Below are 20,098 nucleotides of genomic sequence, written 5' to 3'. Positions count from 1 at the left end.
GTGGAAGGAAACCCGAGTATCCAGAGGAAACCCACAGATAACTACCAGGTGGCACACGCCTGAAACACAATAACTTGGAGAGAAGGGTTGAGGGATCACGTGGATATGTGCCACTCCCAAAGTCACTGGGCTGCAAGGTGGCCATCAGTGAGGTGGCCATGAGTTGGCAGTATGGTACATGGGTTCATACACCCGACTTTGCAGAACCTTTGAGTGTTATAATCTCGTGTGTCTAGGTTCTTCACAAATTCTAATTGCTCCCACACACCAAAACACTCCTTAAAATGTAATTGGCCAAACATACTAGTGCAGAACTCTCCTGAAAATAAGCCTTGATAATCTAAGATTTTCCTGGATTAAAAAATAATAAAGAACACTCAAATTACACGGACATATGGTTAGAAACGTACTTTCTTTATTGCCTTTTACAGGATCAACATAGTTGTGTTATAGGCGTCATTATCATCACCACAGAAGCAGCGATACTGGATCAGCGTCCCTGTCTAATTCTTCACCAGTCAACCCATTCTCCCACATCCCTTTTCCACTGACACATCCAAGCTGAGCCAGCATGGGGCCCTGAATGTACGAGTGGTTTATCCACTTGTGAGGGGCTGAGCCAGAACCAGACCACGATTTGCTGACCTCCGAAGATATCACAATCTAGATCAGGGCAAATATCATGGACAAGGATAGGGCCACGGCGAATGGTCCATTGGTCCATTCACTATGCATGACTGATGTCACAGCTTGCTTTCTGCAGTGTAAAAACATGGCGACTCCTAAGCTACACTGGGCTGGATTGGCACTACCCTGGCCTGGCTTGGTTTTACAATAGAAAAGAGGTACTGGTTCAGAAAGGGCGAGTGTGCACCGAAGCCAACAATACCAATACCCGGCATTCACCACTAAGTGACAGTGACATCACCACGGCGCCGATGCCAGGCCAGGTGCAAATTTAGGCCACGTAAAGTGTCAAAGGCTTGCTGACAGGAGGTCTCGGGAGAGACCCAGGTACCATGGGTTGGCTGACTGAGATGACTGGTAGATGCACCAACTTGCTGCATTTTAGCCACCCGGCGATCCGCTTGTTGTTGTGAGCGTCGCTCCTCTGCCCACCGTTGCTGCTGGAGGGTGACTGCCTCAAACTGCCCAGTAGCGTCCCTCACGAACCTCCTCCATAGAGGCCGATCTTGACATCGCTGATACCAGTCGTCGGCAAGTCCACTCAGCTCCACATCCTCCCGTACAGCATCAGGACATCTTTTCTTTATCCCATTTCGTGCCCGTTTAGACCCCTCTATGCAGCCAAACAGAAGCTGCTTGGGGATGTGGTGGCTGGGCATGCGGGCTACACGACCCAGCCAATGCAGCCTTGCCTGTCAGAGGCGCTCACTGATGGGAAAATGTCCACATCTTTCAAGGACTTGTGAGCTCCTCACACAATCCAGCCTGGTTAAACCCAGGATGAATCGTGGACATGCCAGCCTGAATCGTGGGCATGCCAGCCTTTCTAACTGGCGCAGATGTCGTACACAAGCATAGAGAAGGGAGGGCATGGCTGTGGACGAGAAGACCCAAAGCTTCATGCGGAGTGACAAACCAGGTAGCTTTCACACAGCATTGCACAGCCGATGAAAAGATAATGCCGCCCGAATGATTCGGAGTGAGACCTATGCTGTCAAACCGGAGCTTGTCAGAAGCACACTGCCCAGGTATGAGAAACTCTCCACTCTCTCCACAACTGCTCCATCACCAATGGGGAGCTGAAGGGTGGAGTGTTTGGTAGCACAAAATACCCAGGCAGGTGCTTAGTGCTGGTGGGACTGATAGTAAGACCCCATATCTCTTAGTGGCACACTCCAGGTTCAGCAGCAGCACCTTCAACTCCTCCTCTGAGTGAGCAGCAATCACCAGATCATCAGCATACATAACAAGGTTGACCAATAAGGAGCCATCCCTCGACCGCACCTGGACATCGATCAGCCTCCCGTTGTATCTGTACCAGATGGAAATTCCTCCGGTACAGCCATGAAACCGGAAGACTGTAACGAAGCCACCACCACCACGCGCGCTTAAAAGCCTTGACATTCTTGTGCTACCCGTGGGGGCGAGTGTGCACACCTGGGTGACATGACCCTCGGACTGAGGGGGCAAGGGATAGTCCAGGCTTGAGGCACTATCAGGGAGCTGCATCACAGGGTAAGAGTTGTGCAACGGACGGCACAGCGGTGGTGGCAGCAGTCGTGCGTTTTTAAGCTGGCCAGCTGGCAGAAGCAAACAGTAGCATAGTGGTGGCTGGGTGGTTCAGGAGCTATACCACTCTATCAGGGCACGAAGCCAGCACTGCTGAGTAGCTGCATTTGGATCATGATTAAACCAAATTCTTAAGTATTAGCGATAGTTTCAACCTGGTCACCAATGACTACACACAAAAAACATAATATTTACATGATGGTTTGTCACTTACTTATTCTTATTTCAGCTCTGAGATTTAAAAAAATCAGTATGTTGAAATAACAATGACCACTTCTTGCAGGGCATATTTAAGTCTGCTCTTGGTGTGGATAGAGACATACCAAAGTGTGAATTCAGAAGTAGCTCGGTGACATGATCCTTTGGGTCCGTTCTCTGGCTACAAGAGTTCCGCATGGAATTCATCATCTTGCATGATAATGCCAATATTACTATTGGCATTATCAATTTTTTTTTGGGGGGGGGGAGTGGAGACGAAGAATATTCATTTGATTGAAATAAATAAAGAAAAGAGAAGGAAACAGCAACACCGATCAACTACTTGTCAAGTGAGTGTCCACTGGGGTGAATCGGAAGCTTAAACATTTCCATAATCAATTTACAGGACGGGATGTCAATCCCAACATGCCACACTCTCTTAATCCAGTAGTTTGGAGGGGTTGGTGATCATACCAGGATTCAATCCATTACGATGATGTGAGGCACACATCTGCTACGTGATGAAGTGGCACCTTAATGCAGTGGCAGTGCAGCAAGTATGTTTTGATTGTTACAATGAAATGCCTGTGTAGTGAAGCTTAAGTGTTCCCCTCTGTTAGGTCTAGATTTTTCACGCCATGAAAAGGATACTAGAATAAGGAAAAAAAGTATGCATAGATTCTGTAAATCTTTCCAAAATGCACTCGCGATGAAAATACTTAATTGAACATTGACGTTATGTTTCAAGCCGCACAAGGAGATAACATCACGCGGCGTATGACATCGCATGATGACATAACATGTGATCGGGAATGGAGGCAGCAAGGAGGTGCATGCGCCTCAGCCATTATGGTGCAAACGCCCAAGTGAATCCATTCAGTACTGGTTTTTGTAGCCAGGTTTTAGGTAACGCTTTGATCAATTTGGCCGATTTTATAGAGGCCAAGTCCCTAAAATCAACACAACTTCATACGAAATTTATGTTTGTACTGGATTATATTTACAATCAATATTGTGCCCTCCTGCATATTTAACAGAAAGGTAGACAAGCACAGCTAAAACATCAACACTTTCAACATTAGTCAGAAAGTGTTAAAAATAGGAATTGGACAAATATCCCACAAATAATCCTCATTAAAAACAAATTCATGGCTCAGTGAGGCTTTTGTAGGAGAAACGTTTAATGATTATTTTGGTTGAAGTGGTGGTTAACACCGATAGCGGATTAAATGTAGAACTTATCTATGTGAACATTATAAATCCTGACCCCCATGTCCATCCACCTGGGATTATAAATCCTGTAAGAACCGATTTTATTGAGAGGTTGAACTCAGCTGAATTGAGTATGAAGAAGTGAAACTTGTGTAGCTTCCAATGAAAAAGTGATAGGAATTTCACTTTACTGTTATTGCTGTCAGTGCCCTCATGTCTTTATACGAGCACCCTTCCTTTAAACTTTACATTGCCACAAATGCTTTCCACGCTATTTGTGAAAAACTATGCCGAGTTTTTAATGTTCACCGTACAAAACTGTGCTCTGAAAACACGACACGGGCTGATGCCTATATTATATAAATCAGACAGCAGTTCTTCTGAAGCCTTGGTTTAAACTCTGAGGCTGGGTCTCTCTGTCAAGAGATAATGCTCTCGTTAGGGCACTAAGCCAACACCTCTGAGGCCTTGGGTTCAAGCCCCATGGCTGGGTGTTTCACTCCCTCTTCACGTCGCTATTGCCGTTGCCAGGGCACTGAGACAACACAGCTTCTGGGTTGAAGCCCTAAGGCTAGCTTCCTCTCTTTAAGGCAGCTGGTGCCTGCATCTAGGCACGGAGCCAGAATATTGGAGGCCCTAGGTTCAAACTCTGGGGCGGGTGTCTCTCTGGGAGTCATTGTTCATGTCAAGGCACTGAGCCAACATGGCTGAAATGCTGAGTTTGAAGGAGGAGTTGACCTAGAGGGCTTAAAAAAAAACCTTTTCCATGTGCAACGAGTTTACCAGTCTCAGCCTTGGTCACTGTTGACTGGATAGCCTTTCCCCACCCCATAATAAACTAGTAATTTCATTTAATTCAGCTCTGTTCGGCTCCGAGCATGGGGTTGCACAGCAGCAATGAGCCTGCCAGCACTGTGGAAGCAAACCAATGTTTAACGGTGTTCCTTTAGGCAGCGGTTGATATGAAACCCAGTGCGTTGGCTGGTGGGCACCTAGGGAGCGCCATGACCCAGCCATTTGTTGGCGCTTGCCAACAGCGATATAGCAAATAGGTTTCCAACCAATGCGTGCACAGTTTCAAGTGTTCTCGTGTGTGGATTTTTCTCCAGGCACCCAATTTCTTCCCACATCACAAAAATACTTAAGATCATTGAAATGACATTCAATGCAATGCCATTTAAATATATCTTTTTAAATGAATATGCCTAATAATAATAATGCTGTCATTTGTTTACTCAGGAAATGTTCAGTCTTCAGACTTTTTAAAGGGATTCTGCTTTGGATGTTTAGGAGATTTCATTTTTGGTATCATTCTGGAAATAAACAACAATATTCGTGGAAGAAACACACAACATATGAGGATATATAATACTCAAACCCTCTAAGCATGGCTCACTACAAACAACAAGCACATCACTGCCCTGCAGTCGAGCATCAAATACACCGCTATCATTATAATCGTTCTCATCCCAAACCAATCTAGAAGTTTATGGATTACAGACATGTAACTACTTGTTTTTAAATCAAGGATCGGACTTATTGATTGGTCCATCTCACATCTTTTAAAGCAATTTATCCTGTCACGGTCATTGCTCCATCACAACTGAAACATAAGCAAGCCAATGGAATTTCATTAAAGAGACAGTGCAGTTCACTTATCAAATATGAACAGACCATCACAAACTCACCGACAGATACAATCCAATGCCATTATAGAAGATCTTGATTGCTGACATTTGCCACAAAAACAATTAAGTCAAGGCTTTTCATAGACAAATCAAATATAATTTTTTGTTGGTCCTCAATAATTGAATCTAAGGTTGATTTGTTTCTTGTCATCGGGCAGGCTGGGCCTAAATTTGTAATCAGCTGTAAGCCTCATGCTAAATATTAGTGAACGAAGAACATCATTGAATCAAGTGCAATAGAGTTAAAGCCAAACAGCTACTCGAAATTTATGTAGATAATTACATAATAGTATCCACATGCTAAAATATGATATGTTTGGGTATCACTAATTTACACTGGTGGTGAAAATGCAGTGGTGCAAATTCCATATTTCTATGGCAGGGGCTAATATCTAAACATTTTTACTTATTTGCAAAGCCACTGAACAAATGTGCCACTCCTGGTCTCTGATGCATAGCTGGATTTTATGTGCTCGCTTCACAATTCACGTAATTTACGATTCATGTGTGCAAAGCTAATATTTTTCCAATTTATGCATTGAGCTATGAAATAGGCGGCACTCAACGGCATGCTCTCAAGAATGTTAATGTCACAGAGGGTCACCATTAACGTCCACTTTACAGCGGGACGGTGTACTATAGAAATTACAGTAATCTCCCCCAGCACAAATTAATAGGCAGTTGAGCAGGAATCCCACTGTCGAATCCAAACCCAGCAGTGATCAAAACAGCGACGAACTGTTATAAAAAAATTGTGAACAGAGTATACAATCAAACAATTATGGATTATTTTTAATTTGACATAACAGCAGTGCACGACAACCAAGACAATTTAATGTAGGCATTGATTTGATAATAGCATTGCTAGAGAAAGAGGTGTGAATCCAACCCACAAATGCCATCGACTTGCCATGGTAGTAGAAAACACCAGTCTGTATAGGTGTGCCTTGCATACATATATAACACGCACACTGTAAAGGGCATATTGTTTTACGGGTATCACTTAACCATGCAGTTATGTCCAAGCTATGTGGAAGAAATGGGAGGAGTGGTGGAGTGATGGTGGCTTCCTGCACTGTGCTATGACCCTGGCGACCTGATTTCGATTCCCGGCCACCACAGCTAACGTCATTGACGTGCAATATCTGAACCAATGGTGGGCGACATCCCCCCCACCCTTCACCAAGCTGCAATGAACAGCATTACGATTTATGTCAAACAACCCCCATGACCTACATGGCATCGAGGGCCTTCATCCAACAGTTGATTGACAAAGGACTGTAAATAATTGTTAATGAAGGTATATACAACACATTCCTGTGGAGGGAGCTGGTAGGAACGTTGGGTTGCTCGGTCAATGGCCAGGGTCAACGGCGGCGTGGTGTATTCCGCAAATATGGCGGACTGTGAGGGCGGACACAAGCCGGCGTGAGTAGGTTAAACGTTGAGTTTTATAAGGGCACCACGGGGTGACCAGCCCCTCCCCACCCAGCCCCACCCCTCCCACCCCCCACCCAGCCCCACCCCTCCCACCCAGCCCCACCCTCCCCTCCCCACCCAGCCCCTCCCAACCCAGCCCCTCCCCACGCTCTCCTCTCCACCAAGCCCCACCCCTCCCATTTTTGGATGCACGACGGACGGACACAATAATCCCCTGTGGGCTGGTGTAACCAGGAGGTTCCTACCAGTATATACGGAGACCACCCCAGTTAAGCATGATATACTGTTAGGGCCAGAGATGTTAGCGAGCACCTAATACAACTGTCACAGCACCTAAAGGGTAGGTGGCACCAGCATCATGGCTGCTAGCTGCCTTTGTCTCCCCATTGCTGATGTGAACACAATGCACCGGGCATTCATTTTAGGCTAATTTGATCTAGCGGAGGTCTAGGCCAGCTTCAGGTTCCCTAAGCCAGCTGGTTGTTGAGCATCACAGTGAGGAATTGAACTTGGTTGACTGGAATTGTAAGTTTGTGCACAAACTATTGCACCACTGTGTATATGTAAACACATATTCTTATAACAATACATGCTACAGTATATACACTGAGGGTTAGTGAAGAGGATGAACAATATATAAATACTGTACAAATACCAAAATATCGCTTTTTTGGAGATTTTGTGTAAAGTGTTGTTAGCGGGCACCTATGAAAGCTGGTGTGCCTCGTATTAAGTCCGGCTGCTTTTGTCTCCTCAGCGGTGATGTTTATACACCGCAACGGGGTACTCAACTAAAGCTGAGTTGGTCGAGGGGAGGGCCCAGAACTGGTTCAGATATTCACCACCGATTGTGGTAATTACTACACTACCACTCCCCTTATTTATGTTTGTGTGTTTATATATATAAAACCACAGAGACATGCAATTATGGCCAATGTGAATAATAATATGAAGGAGAGAGGAGGGGGGGTGTTAATATTAGAGCCTTCGAAATATAGCACTATGGAAACAAAGAGAAGATCATTCCACCCCACAGGAAGACGATAGAATACACGGTACTGTACTATACATGCACAAATGGCAGTCATTGAATATGTATTTGCTTTGGCACTGCACTGAACCGACATTGTTAGTCTTGGTAGTTTCAGGTGGCAGTGGTGTTGATGATGGTACTTGTGGTGGTGTGGGTGGCCGAGTAGCTATTCAGTTGGGGAGGTAATATTGTTGGTGGCTGTGGTAGTATAGGGGTGATGCAGTGCTATTGTTGGTGGCTGTAATGGTGACATTAGTAGCAATGTTGGTGGTAGTAGCAGTGTTAATGGAGGTGGTTGTATGAGTGGTATGTGTGGTAAAGCTGTACATTGTGAGTGACACGCTCGGAGAAAGGGTGATGGTGGAGGGATAAGAACGCAGAAGGTGATGTTGTTGGAACGTAACTAATTAAAGACGGAGATGAAAGGGAAGGTTTTAAGCCTGGACTTCAATGAGGGATGGAGTCAGGTGAAAAGGTTTATGTTGTTTTTGGTAGTGAGTAGACATAAGTAGTGGTGATTGTATCAATGCTGCTTGTGGTAGGGTATACAAATCATCACCCCTCAAACATTACCTCCGCTACCCCCTCTACCATCATCAACACTATCACAAGCACAATTTTATTTTACCACCACCGTTATCTCCTCCATCAGCACTGCCATAATAACTAATATCACCACCCTAATCATCACCATGTTCCTCCTCATCGTTATCAGCACCACCCCACCATGACCTTCTTCATCATCAACTCCATCACCATTTGCATCCAATCCCATCATCACCGAAAACTCCATCACTGCCTTCTCCAACATCACCCTCTCATTAACTCTCTCACCACTAAATCCATAATCATGATTTCCTTCAATGCCATTATCACCATCTCTCACATTATGACCATCGCCAAAATACCTCAATCAATACTTCCTCAATTATCACCGCCCAGTTACCACCTGGGGCCCGACCCTGACGCTTGTATATTTGGAGTTTGCACGTTCTCCCCGTGGTCGCGTGGATGTTTCTCCGGGTCCACCGGTTTTTCCCTCCATATTTAGAAACATGCGTTTGGAGTATTTGGCTGCTATAAATTGCCACATGATAAGCCACTTCGTTGAGCGATCATTTGTGGTCAGGTCGCTTCTAAATAAGAGCTATATAGCTTAGTGGGCCTTACCAGGTAAAATGTGTTTAGTTTTAGTTTGCCATGCAAACCATCTCCCTCTCACCAACACAACTATCTCTTCAACCATTACCACCGTCGTCATCATCATCATCACGATGATCATCGATAGCGACCTCCAACCCCATGCCATCAACCATTTCCAAGCTCATCACAACCCTCATCGCATTACCACCATCACATTATCATCACCTCGTCTATCATCACCAGAAACATCACCATTATAATCACCTCCATATTAATTATCACTAACCCCATCATCATCCCCATCATTACCAAAAGTGCTCCCCCACCACCACCAATATGAGAAATCACATTCCTCACCATCATCACTATCATCGTCACCAACTCCATATCTCCCATTATTATCCCATCATCATCAACACTATCACCTCCCCATCATCACCATCACCACAAATAGCTCTCCATTACCCCTCCACCACATTCACCATTACCCTGACAACTTAATATATGAACATCACTTCTATTATCACCTCCCCATTTGCCCCATCATCATCCCATCACCAAAAAGTTCCATCATCCTCACCCATCATTACTCTCACATTCAACATACAACTCTCACCACTACCACCAGCCCCATCACCACCATCAACCCCATCAGCTTTATCGCTCCCACACGATCCCTCCCACGATCACACCACTAATTGTCACCATCACATTAGTATAACTTTCATGATCAGCATAACATCACCCATCGTCACCGATCCCATCACCTCCATCATCACCACCCTCATTTAGCACCACAATCATTATCATCACTCCCAATTTCACCATCAACCCCACCATCCGGTCATCCCAATCAACCACAATTGTCACCATAATCAACATTATCACCTCCCGCATTAGAATCGCTCCAAATACCGCTTTCACCCGCAATCATCTCCATCACTTCCCAGGCACCACCACCGTTATCATCACCATCACTCCCCCAATGATTCACAACCCAAATCATCACCTCTCTGCCTCCCATCACCCCCAAACCATCACCTTTATCATCACCTCTACCAACATAACCATAACCTCTCTCCCACCACCACCGTCACTCCCACCATCCTCCACCACCATCATCATCCACCACCACCACCGGCACTCCCACCATCATCCACCACCATCACCACCACCATCACCACCATCATCATCCACCACCACCGTCACTCCCACCACTATCATCCACCATCCACCACTTCTCCCCCCATCATCCACCACCACCATCCTCCCCCCATCATCCACCACCACCATCATCCACCACCGTCACTCCCACCACCATCATCCACCACCATCACTCCTCCCCCCATCATCCACCACCACCTCCCCCACGGTCCCCGATCTCCGCCTCACCGCTCCCTCCAGGCGAAGCTTCTCCGCCGAGGGCGCTCCCAGCCGCGATGCTCCCCTCCTCGCTCCCGCCTCCATGCGGGCTCCGCACTCCTTGTCAGAGCCGCCTCCTCCTCCCACCACCCCTCCCCGTTCAAGCCACAACCACGAAACAACAACAATAATAACAATCAACAGCTCCACAATAGCCGTGCAAATCCAGAGCTCGACTGCCTAGGCCCGTCGGCTCCGTCTCCTTGTTTGGAAGAAGCCACGGCCGCTAGTTCTTTGGGCGCATCTTTAACATCTTCATCGAGGCTATTTGCACAATCGGCTCTCTTATCGTTTGGCGTTGTCGCTCAATGGTGTCGCTGTTGTTGTTGTTGGTTGTTGTTGTTGCCGTGCGTTGCGACCTCGCAAATCGCGCGCGGTTCGGTGGAGACGCAGAAGCCCGGGACGGCGGCTTTGGAATTCGTAGCGCGGATACGCGCCTTTGTCAGGATGCCTTTGGAATTACTACCACGGATGCGCATAGGGGTGACGTCGCCGGTAGAATCCGCACACAACATAGGTCTTGCACCCCACCCCCCACCTTTAGAATTCGTAACACGTATTAGCATGCGATGACGCACCGACTGAATTGATAGACCTCTTAAGCGGCTTTGTGATGGAGCTCGCTAGAATGTATAGAGCGGATAAGTAGCTCCGTGACCGGCTCGGATAAAATTTGTAGATCGCATAAGCAGCTTTTGTCACGGAGCTCCATTCGAATTGGTACACAGCATAAGCAGAGTTGTGACGTCAACGATGGAATCCGCAGACTGCATAGACGGCTGGCACGATGGAGATCGATAGAACGCGCCATTGTACACGGCTCTCATGAAAACCCCGCACAAAATTATGAACCCGGCTTTGTGGGAGAGGCTGCTGATACAAATTACAAATTCGTAGACCGCATTTGGGGCGCTTGTGAAGGAGCCGGTTGAAACATGACACGATACGGCGCTTTTGTGAAATGCATGTGTAATTCATAGACCGCATAAGTATCCGTATGACCGAGACGTTGTATTTCGTAGACTGTATAGGAGCGCGCGTTGGAGAGACGGGGCAGATGCAATTCTAAATTTGAAGCTTTCGTGATTGCAAGGATTCACTCTTACGTTTTTTCGGTAAAGTCACGTAGGTGAAAATAAATAATAAAAATAATAGAAATAATATAATAAATCACGACGTGTTGCCTCCGAAACGTCGTGATTTATTATTTACTTTCTATTATTATTTCTATAATTTTTATTTTTACCTACGTGACTTTACCGACAAAACCTAAGAATACAGATACAATTCATTGATCGCATTGGCGTGAACCATTGTGAACGGGCTCCTATAACTCATAGACTTAATAAGCACCTTGGAGACAATGCGATCAGAATTCGTAGACCATGTGAGCACCTTCAGCGATGATATCCTTGCAATCCACAAGGGATAAGGTTTCTCAAAAATAATTTTAATGTCCTTCTTGTCAACTTCGGAGTGGCAGACGAGGCATGGGAGAACTTTACATGGCAGGGAGATGGCTTGGGCAAGGTTTTTATTTATTTATCCAGCAGTGGATTGGTTATGGCTGAAAATCCAAGATAAGATGATGGAAAGCCTGATATCTCACAATGTTTTTCAAGAGCCCTTCTTGAATGTTTATATATACAGGATATATTTTTCATTTTAAATGAAACAATCCCTATACATATACTCAAACTCCATTATATACCTAGTCTGGCGACAACCTACTTGCTGTACCGCCTATTACAGCGACGTCAAAGGATGTCCGTATTGGTTAAGCGATACAATGTTGCACAAATCTACGTGAACACTGCCAAGTCCTGTTAGCGAGCCCCTATGAAGGCCGGCAGGGCACACGGTGGTGACCACCACCACCACACCCGGCCACCTTTGTCTCCCAACAGCTGATACACACCGCAAGAGGTGCTCATTTAAGGCCAAGTCTACCTAGGGGAGTGCCCAGGACCGGTTTAAATACCCCCGTAATAAAGTTTTTTTTGGGGTTATATCGCGTAAATATAAATGCGTGTAAATGTTACGCGATTTAACCCCCCCCCCAACACAAACATTTTAAACCCCCGCAAGTGATTTATTGTTTCTGGGGCGGTAATCGAACTCGGGTTCACCGGGTTCGTAAGCTCAGCGCAGAAGCGGTCGCCACGCAGACACGGAGGATTAAATTGCTTTTATAGCTTTATTTTGATGATTTCGAAAACGTTTTTGGTTTAGCCATATTTGTTTTTAGTTAGTACAGAGTTAGACTGGTAACTTTCATCGAAATTGTCTTCTGGTTGTTATTGTTTGACTTGCATCCCTCCACTGGGATTTTTGGCACACAGCATTGATATTCGGTGCTTTTTCTGGAAGACTTTGCTGTTTTTTCCTGGATTTTTCTGTTTGCGCGTAGTCACTTAAAGATGTTTTCTTGTTTATGTTTTTGTTTGTTGCGGTTGCACCCGATTCAAGAGCCGAATGGCTCACAGGGCTATACCTAATAAATAAACCTGAAAGGAGGCGGGGGGGGGGCGCAGGCGGCGCAGTGATGGCGCAAAGGTTCGCCTCCACTAAGCTCTGAACCCTGCGATCTGGGTTCTGTTCCCGGCCTGTTGGAGACTGAAAGGGGGAGGGAGGGGAGGGCGGGGGGGAGGGAGGGGAGGGCGGGGGGGAGGGAGGGGAGGGCGGGAGGGAGGGAGGGAGGGGAGGGAGGGAGGGAGGGGAAGGTAGGCGAGGGAGGGAGGAGGGGGGAGGGAGAGTGGGGAGGGAGGGGAGGGAAGGGAAGGTAGGGGAGGGAGGAGGGGGGAGGGAGAGTGGGGAGGGAGGGGAGGGAAGGGAGGGAGAGGGGGAGGGAGTGAGTGAGGGAGGGGGGAGGGAGGGGAGGGATGGAGGGGATGGGAGAGAGGGGAGTGGAAGGAGGGGTGGGGAGGGAGGGGGGGCGGAAAACCAAATACGCAGTAATCACAATAATACATTTGACCCCCCACGAAGCCGAGGAATAAACACAACCGCGCAATTGTTGTAAATGCGTGCGCAAATTTTATGTAACTCCACTTCGAATTATGGGATGTTTATTTTTAAAATAATTTACAAAATGTATGCGATTGGGATGTTTTGTAATACTTGGTGGTGGTGGTGGCGGTGTCAACTCCACTTCGAATGAATTAACACCACGACCACCAATGAGGGTGAAATCCCACCTGCATTCTAATGTACTCATCTCCGGTGATGTTTAGTGTTCATTTCTTAACACGAGAACGTACTCTTCTTGAATTAGTATGCTATTGCTATAGACGGATTACACGTGTACATGAACAACCCTTGCAAGCCACATGGTCCATTGCAAGTAATTCTCAAGGTTAATTGTTTCAATATAAAACTCATGGAAAAAAAATTGACACCTACTGCTGGATGGGAACCTAAATTATGCCGTGCATGTTTGCGGTAGGGGAGGGTGGAATTTGACCATACTTCACCATGATGAGTTGCAAAAGGGAGGGAATCAGAGGACGTTGGCATATAAAGTGATTTACGTATTTGTACCTGCTGCTGCTACTGCAGCTAACACCATCCGCCTCCTGGCTTTCCCAATAATATGTATACGGTATTTCTTTTGAGAGTTTTCGTGACCCCTCTCCACATCTCACTGTTAATGTTACGGACACATGGTCATAACTAATGTATTAAAGCTTTCCACTGACGTTGGAAAGTTTTTAAAAATACATGTCATTCCATTTACTTTATTCAAATAGCTGTCAATCACACCCTTAAAAACCTAGGCTCCTCCATCACCAACCTTTAGTAGCACCTACGGCAGCCTAATTAAATCCACACACTGTTAAGTTCGATTCTCAGTTAAGGTATAAGACTAAAGGTGCAACCCTGCAATTGCTTGCTGTCAGAACGACCTCCAATAGAGGGCGCTCTAAAGGAGATCTGTTCTATTCTTCCACGCTAACCAGACATGTTGGAAGAGGTCGGTGTATCCACACTTTTACCCACCGCACGAAACCCTTTCAATCAACGAAGTGCAGAAACCCCATTATACTGCTTGGTGGACAGAGGAGGGAATGCGAATAAACTTGTCCCAATGTGTACTCTTTGGTTATTTCGGTAAAGTCACGAAAGAACCAAAAAGTATGGATTCCTGCAGTCACGAAAGCTTCAAATCAAGATTATCCCAATGTGCTTCACTACTCGGTAGTGAGGTTGACTGCTTGTGGCTGTCTTGCAATTGAATGCAATCCGATCACAGACCCCAATTTATTTAGGCCTTATATATCGAAGCAGCAGTAACCTTTCAGAAATATCTGGGCTGAGTGTGAAAGTGAAAATATCTTTCCATGCAAAAGATAATGGAGCAATGTTCATGTCTGTTGGCAGCCCTGAACCAGTGCATAGTCGACATTCCCAGAGTAGAGTCCAGTCTCTATGCTCACCGTTGCAGATATGATTACGAAAAACTGTAGAGCGTTGAAGCAAATAATTTGCATTGTTTTAAGCGCATGCTTCAAGCACCGTATCTGTACTTTGGTGACATGGCCAAATAGCAACGTTTTGCTGTTTGTTGCAGAGATTTGTGTGGTTAAAGGCCCCAATCACCTTGGTTAATACTGAGGGTGTATTAACATAAATAGGCACTGTCTGCATCACAGTGGACATTGATGATCCTGTGACATTATTCGAAAAGCAGCAGGCCATGTGTGCTGGAGTCATTGTTCAAATTTACCAATAAAAAATATACTCGCAAACAAGTGCATTGAAAAAAAGCAACAGCAAAATTGCCCCAGACTGACAGACTAATGCCCACTTACAGGCTTGTGCTGCATCCCCTTGTATCTTACAAGGACAACTGTCATCAGAGATTCTCCTAGGCATAAAAAGGAATACACGACAACTCTGCATTAAATGGTTGAGATGAAATGCAATGCGCTTTCCAATGCAAGGTATTTAAACGCGAACGAAATGCAAATTATTATATTTAATAATATGCTTAAAGATGTATGTCAGTTTGTTAAAGGAGGCGTGTTGGCTTGTTCAGGAGATGCTCGTTGGCTATTAACCTGTGTTTTTCAAAAAAAATTCAATTGCTGTCCATCAAATATTGGCTGCTTAGTTAATGATACCTTCCATTTTTATATTTATTTGCATTATTTTTGGACATTGCACCATTAGTGGACCATTATAAAAAGCTTTTTGCCAGATAAATATTATAGTAACTTTTCATTTGTGAGTGACTGACTTTATGCCCAGCAATTTAAATATAAAATGACACGAATGTGTCATCCCTCGAAAGCCCACGACACAGCTGCGATTCTAGAAATGGTTCGAGTGCAACAGAGACATCTTTGTGCGTGACACCGAGAATTACAACGGCGAGCATGAGCCTCGACAGACGCGCAACTCACTGTCCGACGTCTCCGGGTTGCACCCTGGTAAACCAATCGAGCACGCGAAACATGAATCCAGGTAGTCCCCGACTTACGATGGAGATGCGTTACGACGACCCCATCGTAAGTCGAAAATATCGTAAGTCGAAGATGGCCTCGTCTACCCAGGAGTCTTAAAGAATGGTGATAATTTAGCAAAACAGAGCAATTTACTGCATACACTATATACTGTATGTATTTATTAATTACAATACTGTATTGCACAGTACATTTTAAAGTAAAAAACAAGGTAAATTCTTAGCCTACCTATATGAACTGCAATTTCATAGAAAGTTTTTTCGGGAAACAATCCTATCTGCTAAAAAAAGGTTTAACATGCATTGAACGTATCGTATCGCGGTAACCCTAAAATGAAATCGCTAAAGCTACGTATCATTCATGCATTGAATGTATCGTAACGTATCATATTGTACTGTACTCACCAAGATTCTGAAACACAAAAAACACAGAAAAAAATACACAAGCTAACACCGTGACCACTTAACTTTGTCGACCGCTGGTGAGAGTGAGAGGCATCACCACACAAGGTGTGAGATGCGTACAGAACATCCCGGCGCGAAATGTAAAATATTTTACAATATTTTCATATAATCTCACTAGGATTTATGCACACAGCGTTGGTGTACGGTGCTTTTTGTGCAATATTTTGCTGTCTTTTCTTGGATTTTCTGTTTGCACTTAGTCACATGGTCACTTTAAGATGTTTTCTTGTTCATGTTTTTGTTTGTTGCGGTTGCACCCGATTCAAGAGCCGAATGGCTCACAGGGCTATACCTAATACATGAACTTGAACTTGATATCGCCATCGTAAGATGGAAATATCGTAAGTCGGACCATCGTAAGTCGGGGACTACCTGTATTGCCTTTTGCTTTGGCAAGAGATATTTGTGCAGTCCGGCTGAGTATCGTGCATTGTCAACATCAACGACAAGGAATCTGAGCAAACTGTTTGCACTGAAAATATCATCTCAATATCTCACCAAACCTGACGAGCTCGAAACTGAAGCTATCAAAAGTTAAATAAATCACCATACTGAAAGATACTTGCGATGAGGCTAAACAGAACCACTTTTAAGTGAACTCTTAACCTTTGCCTCCTCCGTGTGGACGTTGCATTCTTTGCATTGTTGGGTCAGATTTTTTAAATGTTTGCATTGTAAGAAAAGTGTTATTGTGATTTCCTTCATAGAATAAATAGTTGAAAGACATACTCTCGAGTTAGGTTTTGGTGCCCGTGTATAATGCAACTCAATTCCGATTATGAGGTGTGTCGATAAAATCCCTAAAAAAACGAATAATAGATTCATTAACAAGACCTCCCTACAAAACAGTATACAGAGGCACAAAGATACAAAGTGATACAGAGCGTATGAGATGCAAGGAGTGACAGATATGGAAACAAATAAAGTGTATTTCCCTCTCCTAAGACGTTTATTTGTGAGTGTCACTATCTCCTCTTAAGCTTCGGTGACTTGTGTGTTGTCAGTGTTTGGGTCCGTGTCACTGTGAGTGAGGTCTCCAGTCTTACAGAAGGGTATTGAAACTTACTGACCTGCTCTTTGGTTCTTTCGGTAAAGTCACATATAAAGAGAAAATAATAAAGAAATATATTTTAAAATAAATGTTTATTTACTTACTTTATTATTTTCTCTTTATACGTGACTTTACCGAAAGAACTAAAGAGTAATTCCTGCAGTCACGAAAGCTCCAAATTAAGTTTTTACTGACCTGCCCCTACTGGACCTACTGTGAAAATAGCTTTATAGCCCATCGGATTCCTCCAGTATAAAGATTCTGATTGTGATCTGTAAGCAGGGCATGGATCTGTACGTAGGATGGAACCCAGAGCTGGAGATGGCAGGTGGTGGGTTTCAGTCATTTGTTTGAAGGTGTTTTTCTACGTGCTTATTTTCGGCATGATTAAATATATTATTTGAAGATAGAATAAGCATTTGATTGGCATATACCTGGAGGCGAATTATTTAAACAGCAGGGGGCGTGTTAAATACATTTCCAACATGAAATTAGGTTTTATAAAGCGCCTTTCAAATTGGTACGAGAATCTCAAAGCGATGTACATCAAAGGTCAAAAAATATATGACATAAAAATAAAACACTGACACACCAGTAAAACCCAATCAAAATCAAATAAAACGAAAGATAAAAACTAAATAGAAACATATGCAATTATCGGTGGAATCCACGCGAGCTACTGCAGTATACAAACTAGTTAAAATGTCACGATCTCCATCAAATCAGTCCGGAAGAAAATCCATTGCATAAAATAAAGGTGTTTAGGCTTGACTTAAAATAACCACGAGAGTCGGATTTCCTGATGTGGATGGGAATAGCTTTGTGCATAAAAACAAAAGGCAGGTCGCTGGGGTGACATGGGGTGCAAGACCATTTAGAACATTGTAGGTTAGTAGCAGCATTTACATTTTTTCTGAATTCCACCGGGAGCCAGTGCAAGGATGATAAAACATTAGCAATGTGCTCGAAAATCGTGGATCTTGTTAAAACCCGGGTATCTGAGTTTCGTACATACTGCAGATTAAAAAAATACATTTATTGGGCACTCCAGTAAGGCACAGGTTTGCAGAAGTCAATTCTAGCAAAAACAAAGGCATGAATTCGATTCTCAGCATCGGCTTTTGTTGTGAAGGTAAAAGGACATCTTATATGCTGTCCATGTTCCTTTCGAGTAGTATTTAAATATATATATATATCATAGCTTATGAGCGAGTTAAAAATAACTGTTAATTAAAGGGGAAGTATTTTCACGTAAATTTATATTTAAATGTGGGCAAATATCATCAGGATTGTCTGTGTTTAAAGGTGTTAATTACTGTTTTTTTTCTTATCAATTATGACGTGTGAATCAATTCACTTAACAGCTAACATAAGTAGCAAGTGATATCTGAACTGGACCTGGGCTCCACCATGCATCACAAAGTATGGTGAAGTATGGTCAAACAACCCTCATGATCAGCACAGTATGAGACCCTCATTCAGCAGTGGCACGACAAAGGGTTATGCACAATTATCTATAAGCTATTCTAATAATATTCCTTGAGTCTTTCGGTAAAGTCACATAGATAGGTTCAAATAAAATAACGACGTTTTCGATCACAACACAAGCGATCGCTTGTCGTAGTTTTTTGTTATTTTATTTTAACCTATCTACGTGAATTTACCGAAAGACCCAAAGAATATGAGTTCCTGCAGTCATGAAAGCTTTAAGTCAAGATCTATTCTAATAATTAAAAAAAAAACGCACTTTTTTACCAATCTACCACTCGATCATATTTTTTTCAACAAAGACGCTGCATCGTAATTCACTTCCACAATGTAGGAATGTCTATTTTTTCAAAGCAAGACAGGCGATCGAAACACCGCTGTCTTCGCGAATCTCCGTCGCCTGTTTGTCACCACAGCAAAAGAATAGAACTGCATGCAGCTGTCTGGAACACTGTACTGTATAGGGTTGCCACGGTATAATTTTACACCATACGATATCAACTTGATCAGTTTCTCGGAAATTTACACCGTAGGGGGGCAGCTATGTAATGTTCACGACGCGAGTCAAACCTCGAATTCACCAAATTCCGTTTAAGACCACGTTTAATGTGCGGGGTTTATATTGCGTGCAGTCATTGGTGACCAGACTGAGAGTATGCTTGAATTTTATATGAAACTCCTTGGTTCTTTCGGTAAAGTCACGTAGGTATATAAAAAAAAAATCACGACGTTTCGGGCGCAACACAAGCGTCCGTCATATTGCGCCCGAAACATCGTGATTACAATTTTTTTTAACCTTTGTGACTTTACCGAAATAACCAAAGAGTATGGATCCCTGCAGTCACGAAAACTTCAAAACTACTTGAATTTTGTTTCAAAGGCAATATAAGCGTCACTCAGTTTTGTTTCTATGTGTAAATACAAATATATTGCAGTCCATCAACTACTGTATTGGCTCTCCAGACCAACAATATCAACATCACGCGTTTAAGCAATCAAAATCTCGACCAGTTTCAATCTTCTGGGTCTCGTCAGCAGTCAGGCTTGTCAAACAAATGTTGTCGGATTATCACATACACTGCATATAAACCATGGGGACCCGTTCAACGCTATGAGCAACGAGTTTTTAGTGCTGTCCTTGCCTCTAGCATTTGGCAGTTCACTCGCATTGGTTGAAGCAAGCCTGGCCATTCTTATTCTTTGGTTCTTTCGGTAAAGTCACGTAGGTATAAAATAAA

At 44.1% G+C, this 20,098-nt stretch overlaps 1 protein-coding gene across 1 annotated transcript in view; it reads right to left on the bottom strand.

The window, feature by feature from the left end:
* Positions 1 to 10,826, bottom strand: part of LOC144719537 (uncharacterized) — a 38,625-nt gene extending 27,799 nt beyond the window's left edge. Inside the window, exon 1 of the mRNA XM_078595549.1 lies at positions 10,363 to 10,826. The gene's annotated coding sequence lies outside the window, so the exon portion shown is untranslated. The remainder of the gene's footprint in view (positions 1 to 10,362) is intronic.
* Between the last annotated feature and the right edge of the window lie 9,272 nt (positions 10,827 to 20,098).

Source organism: Lampetra planeri, chromosome 6, assembly GCF_965212315.1.
Source record: "Lampetra planeri chromosome 6, kcLamPlan1.2.h2, whole genome shotgun sequence".
NCBI classification, from domain to species: domain Eukaryota; kingdom Metazoa; phylum Chordata; class Hyperoartia; order Petromyzontiformes; family Petromyzontidae; genus Lampetra; species Lampetra planeri.
This window is presented reverse-complemented; position numbering and strand designations above follow the sequence as displayed.